Below are 12,095 nucleotides of genomic sequence, written 5' to 3' on the forward strand. Positions count from 1 at the left end.
AACCTGGACTCTGATATTTGCTAGCCATGTGACTTTGGGCAAATAACTTTTCCAAACTTCCGTTGACTTATCTGTAAAATGGGATGACAATGGTGCTAACCTCATGGGGCTCTTGGGAAGATAAAATGCTGTAGCAGATGCGCTGAGTAAGCTTCCAACACGCGAGAGCTGTCCTGCTACAGTCATTGCCATCATCGCCCCGGCCTCAGGGGATGCCACTGCACTCACCCCTTCTGGGCAGACCCCTTCACTGGCCAGTCAGGCCAGGCCGTAGAGGGATGCCAAGAAAGCTGCAGTTCAGCTCTGGAAGCCAGAAGAAGAAGCACAGAGCTCAGAGCTGAGCCATGCAAATGACATACAAAGAGGGATAAAATCCTAGCCTGGGTTCAGCGGTGTGGCTAGAATATTCAGCTTACGGAGGCCCCACAACGGCAAATCCTCCTGCCTCCCCAGCTTGGGAGGCACCGCACTCGCCGCATGAAAACTAAGCCCTTTGTGAGCTCTCCAGCATGCTTTCACGGTGTCTGTGGTAGGCTATGCATTCCAAAGCCGGACAGTGCAGCAGTGGGCACACAGGAAGCGGCACATGCACCTTGGTTCCATCACGGGTTCACTGACTGTCTGCCACGTGCCAGGCACTAGGGAGACAGCAGTGAACCAAGCAGCTGTGCTCCTTGGTGGGAGACACAGACGCTGAGCAATGGAACAAAGAAAGACGTGATTCCAGGAAGCGAAATATGCTGTAAAGGATGGTGCTGGGAGTGGGACAAGTGGGGACCCCCCTCCAGGATGTTGGGGGGTCAGGGAGGCCTCTCTGAAGAAGGGACTTTTAGGCTGGATGAGGAAGCCAGGACAAGTGAGGGGGAAGAGTGCTGGAGAAAGGGGAGCCAGCCCATGCCGCGGTCTGGGTGCAGGAATTAGCTTGCTGAGGACCTGGACCCAGGGGCATAGGCCAGGGTGCTGGGCTGGCCCAGGACAGAGAGTAACCCATTAGGTCCCATGCCTTCTGGCTGCGGAGGTGAAGAGCTGAGTTCAGAAAACCTTTCACAGGTGGCTGGGTGCAGTGACTCATGCCTGTAATCCCAGCACTTTGGGAGGCTAAGGTGGGCGGATCGCTTGAGGTCAGGATTTCGAAACCAGCCTGGCCAACACGTTGAAACCCCATCTCTGCTAAAAAATATTTTTAAAAATTAGCCAGGCGTGGTGGCAGGCACCTGTAATCCCAGTTACCCGGGAGGCTGAGGCAGGAGAATCGCTTGAACCCGGGAGGCGGAGGTTGCAGTAAGTCAAGATCACACCGCTGCACCCCAGCCTGGGTGACAGAGCGAGATTCCGTCTCAAAAAGAAAAAAAAAAAAAGAAAACCTTTCACTCGTGACTCAAGACCTTGGGTGTGTCCATTAGCAACACCTGGCTGCCCAAAGACATCCTGAGGCCCTTCCATGTGACTTTTACAGTTGCCTTTGGATCTTCTGTTTAACATCTCCACAGGTAGCTCAGGTAGTGAGTCCACTGACCCTGAGCCAGACTGGGCAGAGCCCTCCCTGACCTGGGATTGTGCTGGTACCTGGCATGGATGAGCATCTGTGGGGACTGACACCTGTGATGAGGCCTCATCTTTCTACCTCCCGTGGCAGCCCGACCACAAGACCCTCTGGAGGTGGGTCCTATTCCAGCTCAGGGCTAACGGCACCTGCTGGAGGAGGTAGAACACCAGGCACCTTCACATGGATGAGCCTGGGGCATAAACGGCTGACCCAGATGTCATCAGCAACCCTTTGTCCTCACAGGCTGATTTCTCCCAGCTTACCCCCAGGGCAGGTTCTTGGAGGGAGCTCAGAGGCCTCCCCAGCAAGTCCCTCATTCTACAGAAGGGGAGGCTGAGGCCCAGTGAGAATAAGGGGCTTGTTCAAGGCAGCTGGGAGAGAGTTGACACTGGTATAAACAGACAAGGGGATCAGGGAGGACTTTTTATTTTCAAATTGTGGCTGAGACCCAATTCTAGGGAGAAAAGGTGCTAAATGCTCTGCATTCTATAGTTCTAAGAGCCACGGAGTATTGTCAAGGACGTGGGCGCAACCACCCCAGTGGGCTTGCTGGGAGGTGTCAGTCCAGAACCAGCACAGCGACCCGCCAATCCCTGTCATTATAAGATTGGAAGAGAAAAAGGGTTGTCAGCCATTCTGGAAGGTCCTTCCTTCTCTCCGCAAAGCCGAGGGCAGAGGGCTTTCAGAGAAGTCCTGACACAGACTGGGATGCCCAAAGCTGAGGGTGCTGCCACCAATTCCCCTGCCAGTGGTGAGATGGTGTTGAAACATCCAACAACAGGGCCTTCCCCCATCTCCAAGTTCCTCTTCTGAACCAGCGAAGAGGACTCAAGGTCCTTGCTGGGGACCCTGCATGGGGCAGAAAGGCCTGGAGTTGGGGTGGGTTGGTGGGACCCCAGAGGGCACAGAGAGAGCCAGTCCTGCTTCCACTTTTTCTTCCCATGTTGATAGGACGCCATGAGGCATGAGAATGGCTTGAACTCGGGAGGTGGAGGTTGCAGTGAGCCAAGATCGTGCCAGCCTGGGTGACAGAGCAAGACTCTGTCTCAAAAAAAAATCTAGACTCTCAGTTGCTGGGGATTGTGAGCCCCACCACGTCTATCTACACGAGCTGCCCCGCCCAGCCCTGCATCCTCCAGAGAAAGGGCCAAGGCTCACAGGAGTGTGTGCCAGAGGGGATACTGAGCAACACTCTCTCGGACTCCACCGGTGATGACCATGGCGGCTCACGGGGCCCAGGCGTCTCTAGCCTGGATCATGTCCTGAACCGTGTGATCTGGGTTTTAAGACCCCTCTGCCCAGCCCCTGCTGCGATGGCCAAGCTGGTTATGCCATGAAGCAGGAGTGAGTCATCCTGCTCACTCATTACGTGTCCCACACTGTAATGGATGCAAACACAAGATGTAAATGAATGTTCTCAGCCAACACCACTTCTGCACACTCCTGTCCTTAAGGGGGCAGAACATAGTGCCATGGGGCTGCTGCTAGTACACCCCGCCCAATGCCTGCCTGCCCATGGCTTCTCTTTCTCATTCTGGGGCTGCCTGCGACTTTCCCATCTCTTGGCCTCAGTGCGCCCCTTCCCCCCAACCCCGCCCTGTTCAAGGGACACATCAAAGCCTTCTCCACGGAAAGGCAGGATATCCTCAGGCACTGGTGGAATTCTGGTGTGCCAGTCTCCCCGGCATTCCAAGGCTTTCTCGAGCTTGCCCCAAGTTGTTCTCAGAGGCAGGACTTGCCCAAATCACTAGCCCCTGGGAGCCTGAGAGACGGGGAGAGGGAGCCCAGCCAGGGGACCCTCAGCTGAGCTGCCCTGGGGGTTAACCCAGCACACCGGGCTCACCACCCAGCCCTTTGACACGCTCATTTCCGTCTGAGTCAGTCATCAGCTGTTTCTTATGACTTGTCAGCAGAACCTCACGGCTTTGGGGCAGAGGTGAGGGGGGAAGACAGTGGCACCCGCTCTCCCAGCATGATGCCTTTTTTCAAAAGCTGGGCAAGCAGGGCCTGGCTTCCCTGGCATCACCCTCCCAAGCCCCCTCCCTATCTTGCTGAGAGGAGCTCCCATTGTAAAATTCCAGCTGCTGCCGGGAATGCCGCACCACCCCCCGCACCCGCCACCAATTCCCCTGCCAGTGGTGAGATGGTGTTGAAACATCCAACAACAGGGCCTTCCCCCATCTCCAAGTTCCTCTTCTGAGGCAGCGAAGAGGACTCATAGTCCTTGCTGGGGACCCTACATGGGGCAGAAAGGCCTGGAGTTGGGGTGGGTTGGTGGGACCCCAGAGGGCACAGAGAGAGCCAGTCCTGCTTCCACTTTTTCTTCCCATGTTGATAGGACGCCATGATGTGGAGGGCTCATCTTCCCTCTGGTGCAGGGCTGGTCAGAGGAGGCATAGGGTCTGCCTGGGTCCAGCTTCCCGAGGCAGCCCACAATGGGGCAGGGAGGAGAGCCTCTTGGGGGTTTCTAAATAGTAATGAAGGGAGGAATTAGAGGGCCTGCATCTCATATGGAGGGGGCCTCCAGGTTCTGGCTGGCTCTCCACACTGCTTTCCTGGTGTTCTGGAATATTCTAGGCCCATGCAGTCCTGGGCTGACCCAGCCTGCTTCCGTCCTGGATGACTCCTCCCTCTTCTGCTTCCTACCCTCCGAGGCTTGACTCTCCCTTCTCTGCCCCACTCCTTTCCTCATGCCTTCATAAGGCAGAATCTCCACCGTGACCTAAGTAAAATAATTCTTCCCAACACAGGAAGGATACACCAGAAATGAAGGAGATTGGTTAGTTACTATGGGAGGTGGAGGTGAGAAAAGGGTGGATAGGATCAAGGAATGAAACTGGAGATGAGGGAGGAGCAGCACTTCTCTGAGAATTATCTGTGTGTATAGCTTTAACGCTTAGAACCATGGCGATATTTTACATACCCAAAATTAAATAAATAATCGAAATCAACCAGGATATAGGGGCAGGGGACCAAAAATGGGAGACAAGCAATAACAAATTAACCTAACTGTATGATCAATTACTAACATAACCACACTGAGGGGGATAAAGAATGAAAGCGCTAACCTCAGTAACTTTGTAAAATGGTACTTTGACTGGATACTGGTCAAAGACAAAAATAAAAACTATAGACAAATACTGTTTTCCAGTTATTAAATATGTTTCTCATATGAATGTGAGTTAAAAATTCTAAAAGTTCAGGGGTGGGCATGGTGGCTCACGTCTGTAATCCCAGCACTTTGGGAGGCCAAGGCAGGTGGATCACCTGAGGTCAGGAGTTCAAGACCAGCCTGACCAATATGGTGAAACCCTGTCTCTACTGAAAATGCAAAAATTAGCCGGGCATGGTGGTGTGCGCCTGTAGTCCCAGCTACTCGGGTGGCTGAGACAGACGAATTGCTTATACCCAGGAGGTGGAGGTTGCAGTGAGCTGAGATTGTGCCACTGCACTCCAGCCTAGGTGACAGAGCGAGACTCCATGTCAAAAAAAAAAAAAAAAAAGAAAAAAAGAAAAAAATCTGAAAGTTCTTTATGTGTACACTAGGATTAGACAAATAAGTGAATAAACCATGGATAATGAGAGCTAAAGAAAGAAGTGACAAATAAAGAAGGGGGAAAGCTGGAACGAACCTTGTGGAGTTGGACCAGACTTGTAAGAATCAGTATGAGCTCATGGTTTTTAATGTATATACAGACAGATACATATAGAAAAATTTTAAAAAGATGTATGTGCTTGGATTAATACACATACATACATTTTCTAGTTCTGTCTACAGAGAAAGCCCAGAGGCATTACAAGCACACCTAGTGCCCAGATCTTGGTTTCTAAATACCATTTTCCAATAAAAGGAACCAGAGCTCCTTAGAGACATGGCTGATCCTAGGATTGAAAGAGGAAATATACAGAATAAACCCAGCACATCTTGTAGTGCCAGAAAATAAGTCAATATTTGAAAAACCATGGGGAGTGTCAAAAGGACATAGGGTCTAACCTGAAGGAGCTTCCAATGGCCACAGCTAGGACAATTTGAATGAACAAAGATAGTGATGAATTATAACTCATAGAATAAAATAAATACCCACGAGTCTATAGATAATTATAGATAATTAAATGTTATAGATAATTGAATAAAAACATAAATGGAGGAGAAATGACAGATCTTCTTTACAAAAGAATTCCAATTAATAAATGTGAGAGGAATGAGAGAAATAGAAAATTGCCACTAGGCAAACACCGTGGTAATAATTGTAGATCCACTGATGAATGCTAAAAATCTGTTAGTAAAAATCTGTGGAGAAATAGGATATTTGTATAGCCTCAAAGTATTCCCCCCAAATAATTACCACTTATAAAGGAGAAAACAAGAACTTCTCAGTGGAGAAACCCAGCAGACAGCACATTAACCATATGATCAAGGTTAACATGACCAGCAATAAGCTGTATCAGCATCATGTGTCCCCTGCCATAATGCACTGAGAAGGGAAGGACACGTCACTTCTTTGTTTGTTTGTTTCCAAAAACACATAACTACAATCATGAGAAAACATTACTCAAAACCCAGTTTGGAGACATTCTATATGGTGAGTACTATAGACGTTCACTATGGTGAGTACTCACCAAAGTGTTTGGTCATCAAAGATAAGGAAAGACAGAGGACTATCACAGATTGGTAGAGGCTAAGAAGACACAAAGGCTAAATGCAGTGTGGGATCCTGTACTGAATTGTAGAACAGAAAGAGAACATTAGGGGGAAAATACACTAAGATTCAAATGAGGTCTGTCGTTGAGTTAATAGTACTCTGTTAGTGATCATTTCCTGGTTTTGATAACTGCACCATGTTTATGTAAGTTGTTAATTAGAGGAAGCTGAGTGAATGGTAGACATGGCTCTAAGATCTTTTATATATTTACATAGCCTTATGCCCTTTCAGTATCTTTCCAGGCAGTTATCAAATGATTCACTACCTTACATCAGCTTCTCGAACATTGCTATTTCTTCTGTAGTCACAGTGGACAAGTGCAAGGCTGGCTGCCTCAAAATCCCCCAACCTGAAGTTCCTAAACTGGGGCTGAGAATTTCTGGGGCTCTGTGGGGGATTTAAGGGCTGCCTTTGAGAATGTTCAAGTTATGTTTTCATTTTAATGTCAGTCTAGATACAGTTCATAGTTAATATATTCTGGAACATCTTGATGACCACCTCATGACCAAATGTTACCAGATGTCCGTGCCCAGTTTGCATTTGTGTCATACCGTGTTGGTGTCTCCTAAAAGGACAGGGAACACCATGTGTGTGCTTGGGATCTGCCAGAGCTCAAGGTTAAGCACAATGAGTTAACATAGACAAATGTGTGGAAACATTCTTGGTGCATAACAAACATTCAATATATGTTCTCTGTTAGCTGTTAGAGTTTCCTCTCCTCTCCTCTCCTCTCCTCTCCTCTCCTTCTCTCTCTCTCTCTTTCTTTCTCTTTTTTTCTTTTTCTTTCTTTCTTTCTTTTTTTTTTTTTTTGACAGAGTCTTGCTCTTTTTCCCCGGCTGGAGTGCAGTGGCGTGATCTCGGCTCACCGCAACCTCAGCCTCCGAGGTTCAAGGGATTCTCTTGCCTCCTGAGTAGCTGAGATTACAGGCATGCACCACCATACCAGGCTAATTATTCTACTTTTACTAGAGACAGGGTTTCACCATGGTGGCCAGGCTGATCTCGAACTCCTGACCTCAAGTGATCCACCTGCCTTGGCCTCCCAAAGTGCTGGGATTACAGGCGTGAGCCACCATGCCCAGCCCAGAGTGCTTTCTTAACACACACATCTCAGCTGCCCAACTCTTGATGTCTTCGGGACTAGGCCAAGAAATAAAACACCTCCTGCATGATTCTGATGAACAGTTAGACTTGGAAAGTCATGCTTTTTATATTACACACACATGCATACACAAACACATTTGACTCTAAGACTGGGAAGGCACCTTAGGTACCATTTAGTACAACATTCCCACTCTACAGATAGGAAAACAAAGGCTCTGAGTGGTGAAGGGACTTGCCCAGATTAGACAGCAGTAAATCTGTAAGTAGAATCTGAGCCTGGAACGAAGGATAATCATGCATCCTTCCGCTTAGATGAGGATCGCACTCTCCTTGCTGCCCAGCAGTGAGTGACTTTAGCTGCTCTCCTCAAGGCTATTTTTGGAATCCCTTTTCAAATTTCTTCCAGAGTTATTGGTCTGTTCAGATATTGAACTTTATGTGTCAACTTTGCAAATATCATTGATTTTAATCAAGATTTTAAAGTTAACTAGCAAGAATCAGAAATTCCTATATAATTTTTACAATTACTTCTGTAATTTTAGCCCTTCTTTTAATGTAACATGTTTTCTTTTAAAATACAGATCCATATTTGTATTAAGTATTTTTTTCTTTTTTCTTTAACCTTGCCTCCAGTTCAAGTATCCTCCTGCCTCAGCCTCCCAAATAGTGGTTATAGGATATCACCATGGTGGTAATTTTGTATTCCACGTTGGTCAGGTTGGTCTCAAACTCCTGACCTCAGGTGATCCACCTGCCTCAGCCTCCCAAAGTGCTGGGATTACAGGCATGCATCACCACGGCTGGCTAATTTTTGTACTTTTAGTAGAGACGGGGTTTCACCACGTTGGTCAGGTTGGTCTCAAACTCCTGACCTCAGGTGATCCACCCGCCTCAGCCTCCCAAAGTGCTGGGATTACAGGCATGAGCCACTGCACCCGGCCTGTATTAAATATTTTATACTACTTCATAGTTCTTTAAATGTTTTTGACATTTACATTAAATGTAATAACTGATAACAGCAGTATTTTTGGACAGTGGCTTTAAGTTTCATTTATTTTATTACTCACTGTTTTGTTTTGTACCCTACCATTCCTATTTATAAGTCCTTTATTTTGGTTCCTGTCTTGCTCAGCTCGAGTATTTCGAGTAATTTCAGGACACATATGTGGGTGAGGTACTTTCTGAGACTTTATATGTCATGTGTCATTCATTCTGGCTCATGAATTATAGCTTTGCCAATTATAGAATTGGCATAATTCATAATTTTTCACCCTCAAAATGTTCATAGAAACCCAAGAAAATCAACTGAAAAATGGTCATACCAAAGAACAGAGTTAGGTAAAGTGGTTAGGCACAAATTAATATAGAAATCAATATTATCTAACTATGCAAATAAATTATGTTGGGGAAACAAGATTCCACTTCTAATAGCAACAAAAGTAATACAAATTGTTTAAAATACTTTAAAAATATGCAAGATTTTTACAAAGAAAATGTTTGAGGGACACAAAAAAGCAAAAGTAAATGGAAATACATATTCTGTTGTTAGGAAGATTCAATACCATAAAAAATTAATTCAAAAAGGATCAAAGATCTAAACGTAAAGTGCTAAAACTATAAAACTCTAAGAAGAAAAATTGGGGGAAGCTTCATCACATTGGATTTGTCAAAGATTTCTTGGATATAACACCAAAAGCACAGGCAACAAAAGAAAAAATAGTTAAATATCAAAATTTAAAACTGTGCATCAAAGGATACAATCAACAGGGTGAAAAGGCAAGCTACGGAATGGAAGAAAATATTTGCAAATCATATATCTGATTAAGGGCTACCATCTTGAATATATAAAGAGCTCCTATATAACTCAACAACAAAAACAAACCACCCGATTTGTTCATTCTCCATAAGTTTCAGCCTGGAGAATAGGAAGGAAGGAGGGAAGGAGGGAAATTGGGAGGTGGGAGAGAAGGAGGGAGGGAGGAAGGAAGAAAAGGAGGAAGGTAATTATTGAGTGGCTGATCTGTGTCAGGTACTATGTTGGGTGCTTTCACTTAGTTTGATAATCATAATTGATTATCAAATTGATTATCAAATTATCAATCCCCATTGTCTTGGGGATTAACATTCAGTTAATCCCCATTGTCTTGGGGATTAACATTCAGTTAATCCCCATTGTCTTGGGGATTAACATTCAGTTAATCCCCATTGTCTTTAATCCCCAAGACATTGATTACTTAGTTTGATAATCATAATCACCCTGTGACATTATCATAATTATTCACATTTCCTGCAGCTCATGGAGGGTAAGCCATTTATTCACTCAAGTTCCTACGGTCACAATTCCTACAGCCTGAGCTTGAAGTCCATGCAAAGTTGGCGTGACTCTCAAAGCCCATGTTCTTTCCTATGTCGTGTTCATAGGATTTCTACTGGTTTCTAGACACTTAAATGGCTGAGTGTACTGTTTCGTCTCAGTGTTGTAATTTGAGGTCTTGCATAAAAATTGGCTGAGTTTCCATTGTTAGTGATTCATTCTCCTTGGGTTAGGGCTGTTCACTTCCTCTGTCCTAGCTTATTTTTCAAGATGTAAGATTCTTGGAGGATGATTTAGCCACCAGATGAGTCTATTACAGCAGTGATGGTAGCTAGTGGGCAGGAGAAGGACTCTGGGGCCAGGAGAGGGAGGAAATGTGAAAAGGTAGGTGGACGTGGCGTGGAGGTCCAGGGAAGGCAGAAGATGAAGTAGAGATGTACCAAAAGAAAGAAACACTGAAGAAGCAGAGGCAAGACTGCCCACTTCCCCCCAACTTTGCTCAAGCCCTTCTTTACCAAGGAATGGGCACAGGAATGCTTGGGAAGCCCACAGCTGTGGTCAAGACCAAGAAGAAATGGGATGAGGATGAAGGAGGGGAAGGAGAAAGACACTAACATGTACACAGCACTGACCCTGGACCAGATACCATGCTTTGGGCTTGAAGCACATGATCTCATTTATTTTGAGCTACTCTAGAACACTCTGGACTTGCAGAGATGAGGAAGTTCAGCTCCTGTTGGCTAAAAGACTTTCCCAAGGACATACGGATAGCACAGAGAGGATTTGAACTAAGGTCTCTCTGGCCCACTCTTCCCAGGTAGAGTACCAAAAACACAATAGGATGTACAATGTCGCCTTTTCATATAATAATTTTAATAATAGCAGCTAATAGGAATTGAAAGCTTACTATGTGGCAGGCACCGTTCTAGGTGTTTCTATGAATGTCATTAAATCCATGTGAGGTAGACACTCCTTACCCCCATTTTACAGATGAGGAGACGGCGGTACAGAGCGTTCTCTCAGCTGGTAAATGAAGTATGCTCTAGGCAATTTAGCTTCTCCATGCAAGTAAGCGCAGCTATACTGGAGCCGGGGGTGGGCAAACTGAAATTACTGCCAAGCTGGGAAACCAGAGGAAGACTATAACAATAAAACAAGGAATAAGCTCCAGGCAGCAACCGAATTCTTTGGGCACCTGGGCTAAACCATGGGCACTTACACTGGAGACTGTTTAATCCTGCCACCTTTAAATATGGAGCCCATCTTAATGGTTAGACAGTGTGCACAGGAGAATAAAGCAGCAAATGAATGTAAACATAAAAACTCAAGAAAGGCCAATTACACATATATTGGCAGCTTTCTGGTTTTTCTGGATGTGGAAAAAATTGCAGTTGTGAAATTGCACCCTTCCCTTCCCTTCCCTTCCCCTCCCCTCCCCTTCCCTTCCCTTTTCAAGACAGGGTCTTGCTCTGCCTCCCAGGCTGGAGTGCAGTGGTGTGATCATACCTCACTGCAGCCTTCTGGATGTGGAAAAAGATTGCGGTTGTAACATTGCAGCCTTCCTTTCCCTCTCCTCCCCTCCCCCCTCCCCTCCCCCTCTCCTCCCCCCTCCCCTCCGCTCTCCTCCTTTCCCCTTCCCTTCCCTTTCCTTTTCAAGACAGGGTCTTGCTCTGCCTCCCAGGCCGGAGTGCAGTGGTGTGATCATACCTCACTGCAGCCTTGACCTCCTGGGCTCAAGCAATCCTTCTGCCTCAGCCTCTCAAGTAGCTGGAACTACAGGCACATGTCACAATGCCTGGCTAATTTTTTTTTTTTTTTTGTAGAGGTGGGGTTTCACCATGTTGCCAGGCTGATCTTGAACTCCTGAGCTCAAGCAATCTGCTGGCTTCAGCCTCCCAAAGTGCTGGGATTACAGGCGTGAGCCACCTGCAGCCTGACACAGGCTGCTCACTTTCTACAGATAGAATCATTTCCAGTTTGTAAGACAGATATGAATATTTCATAGTTTTCGGCAAGGAAGATTTTTCTCCTTCCAGAGCACTGTGACTTCTAGATGCTTTACTATCAGAATAAGTTTGGGGTAGACTGGTCCAATCCATTATCTTTTCCCTTGCACAGCTTTTCTTCTCTTCCAGAGTGATAAACCATTTACCACCCCGTCTTCTCTCCATTAATCCAACAGCAGGTCATTGTTCTCAGACATGGGCACATCTTCTCTAGTCTCCTTTTTACTCTCTTTGAACTCTTGCCCAATTATGCAAGAAAAATCTCTCAACTTCTCCCCCTCCATCCCACTCATGAATATGCTTTAGAGTGAAACCTCTCTAACAAGAAAACAAATACTCATCAGGTTTGTGGACAGAACTGAAATCAGACACTCCTCCCGATACTTGGCCAGGTGTGGTTTTTACAACTTTTAATGAAACAA

General features: G+C 46.2%; 1 protein-coding gene across 3 annotated transcripts in view; it reads right to left on the reverse strand.

Annotated features, from left to right (window-relative positions):
- Positions 1–12,095, reverse strand: part of PIK3R5 (phosphoinositide-3-kinase regulatory subunit 5) — an 89,464-nt gene that overhangs the window by 34,116 nt on the left and 43,253 nt on the right. The gene's annotated exons all lie outside the window — the stretch shown is intronic.

The sequence above is a fragment of the Hylobates moloch genome, unplaced genomic scaffold (genome assembly GCF_009828535.3).
Source record: "Hylobates moloch isolate HMO894 unplaced genomic scaffold, HMol_V3 SCAFFOLD_19, whole genome shotgun sequence".
Taxonomy (NCBI): domain Eukaryota; kingdom Metazoa; phylum Chordata; class Mammalia; order Primates; family Hylobatidae; genus Hylobates; species Hylobates moloch.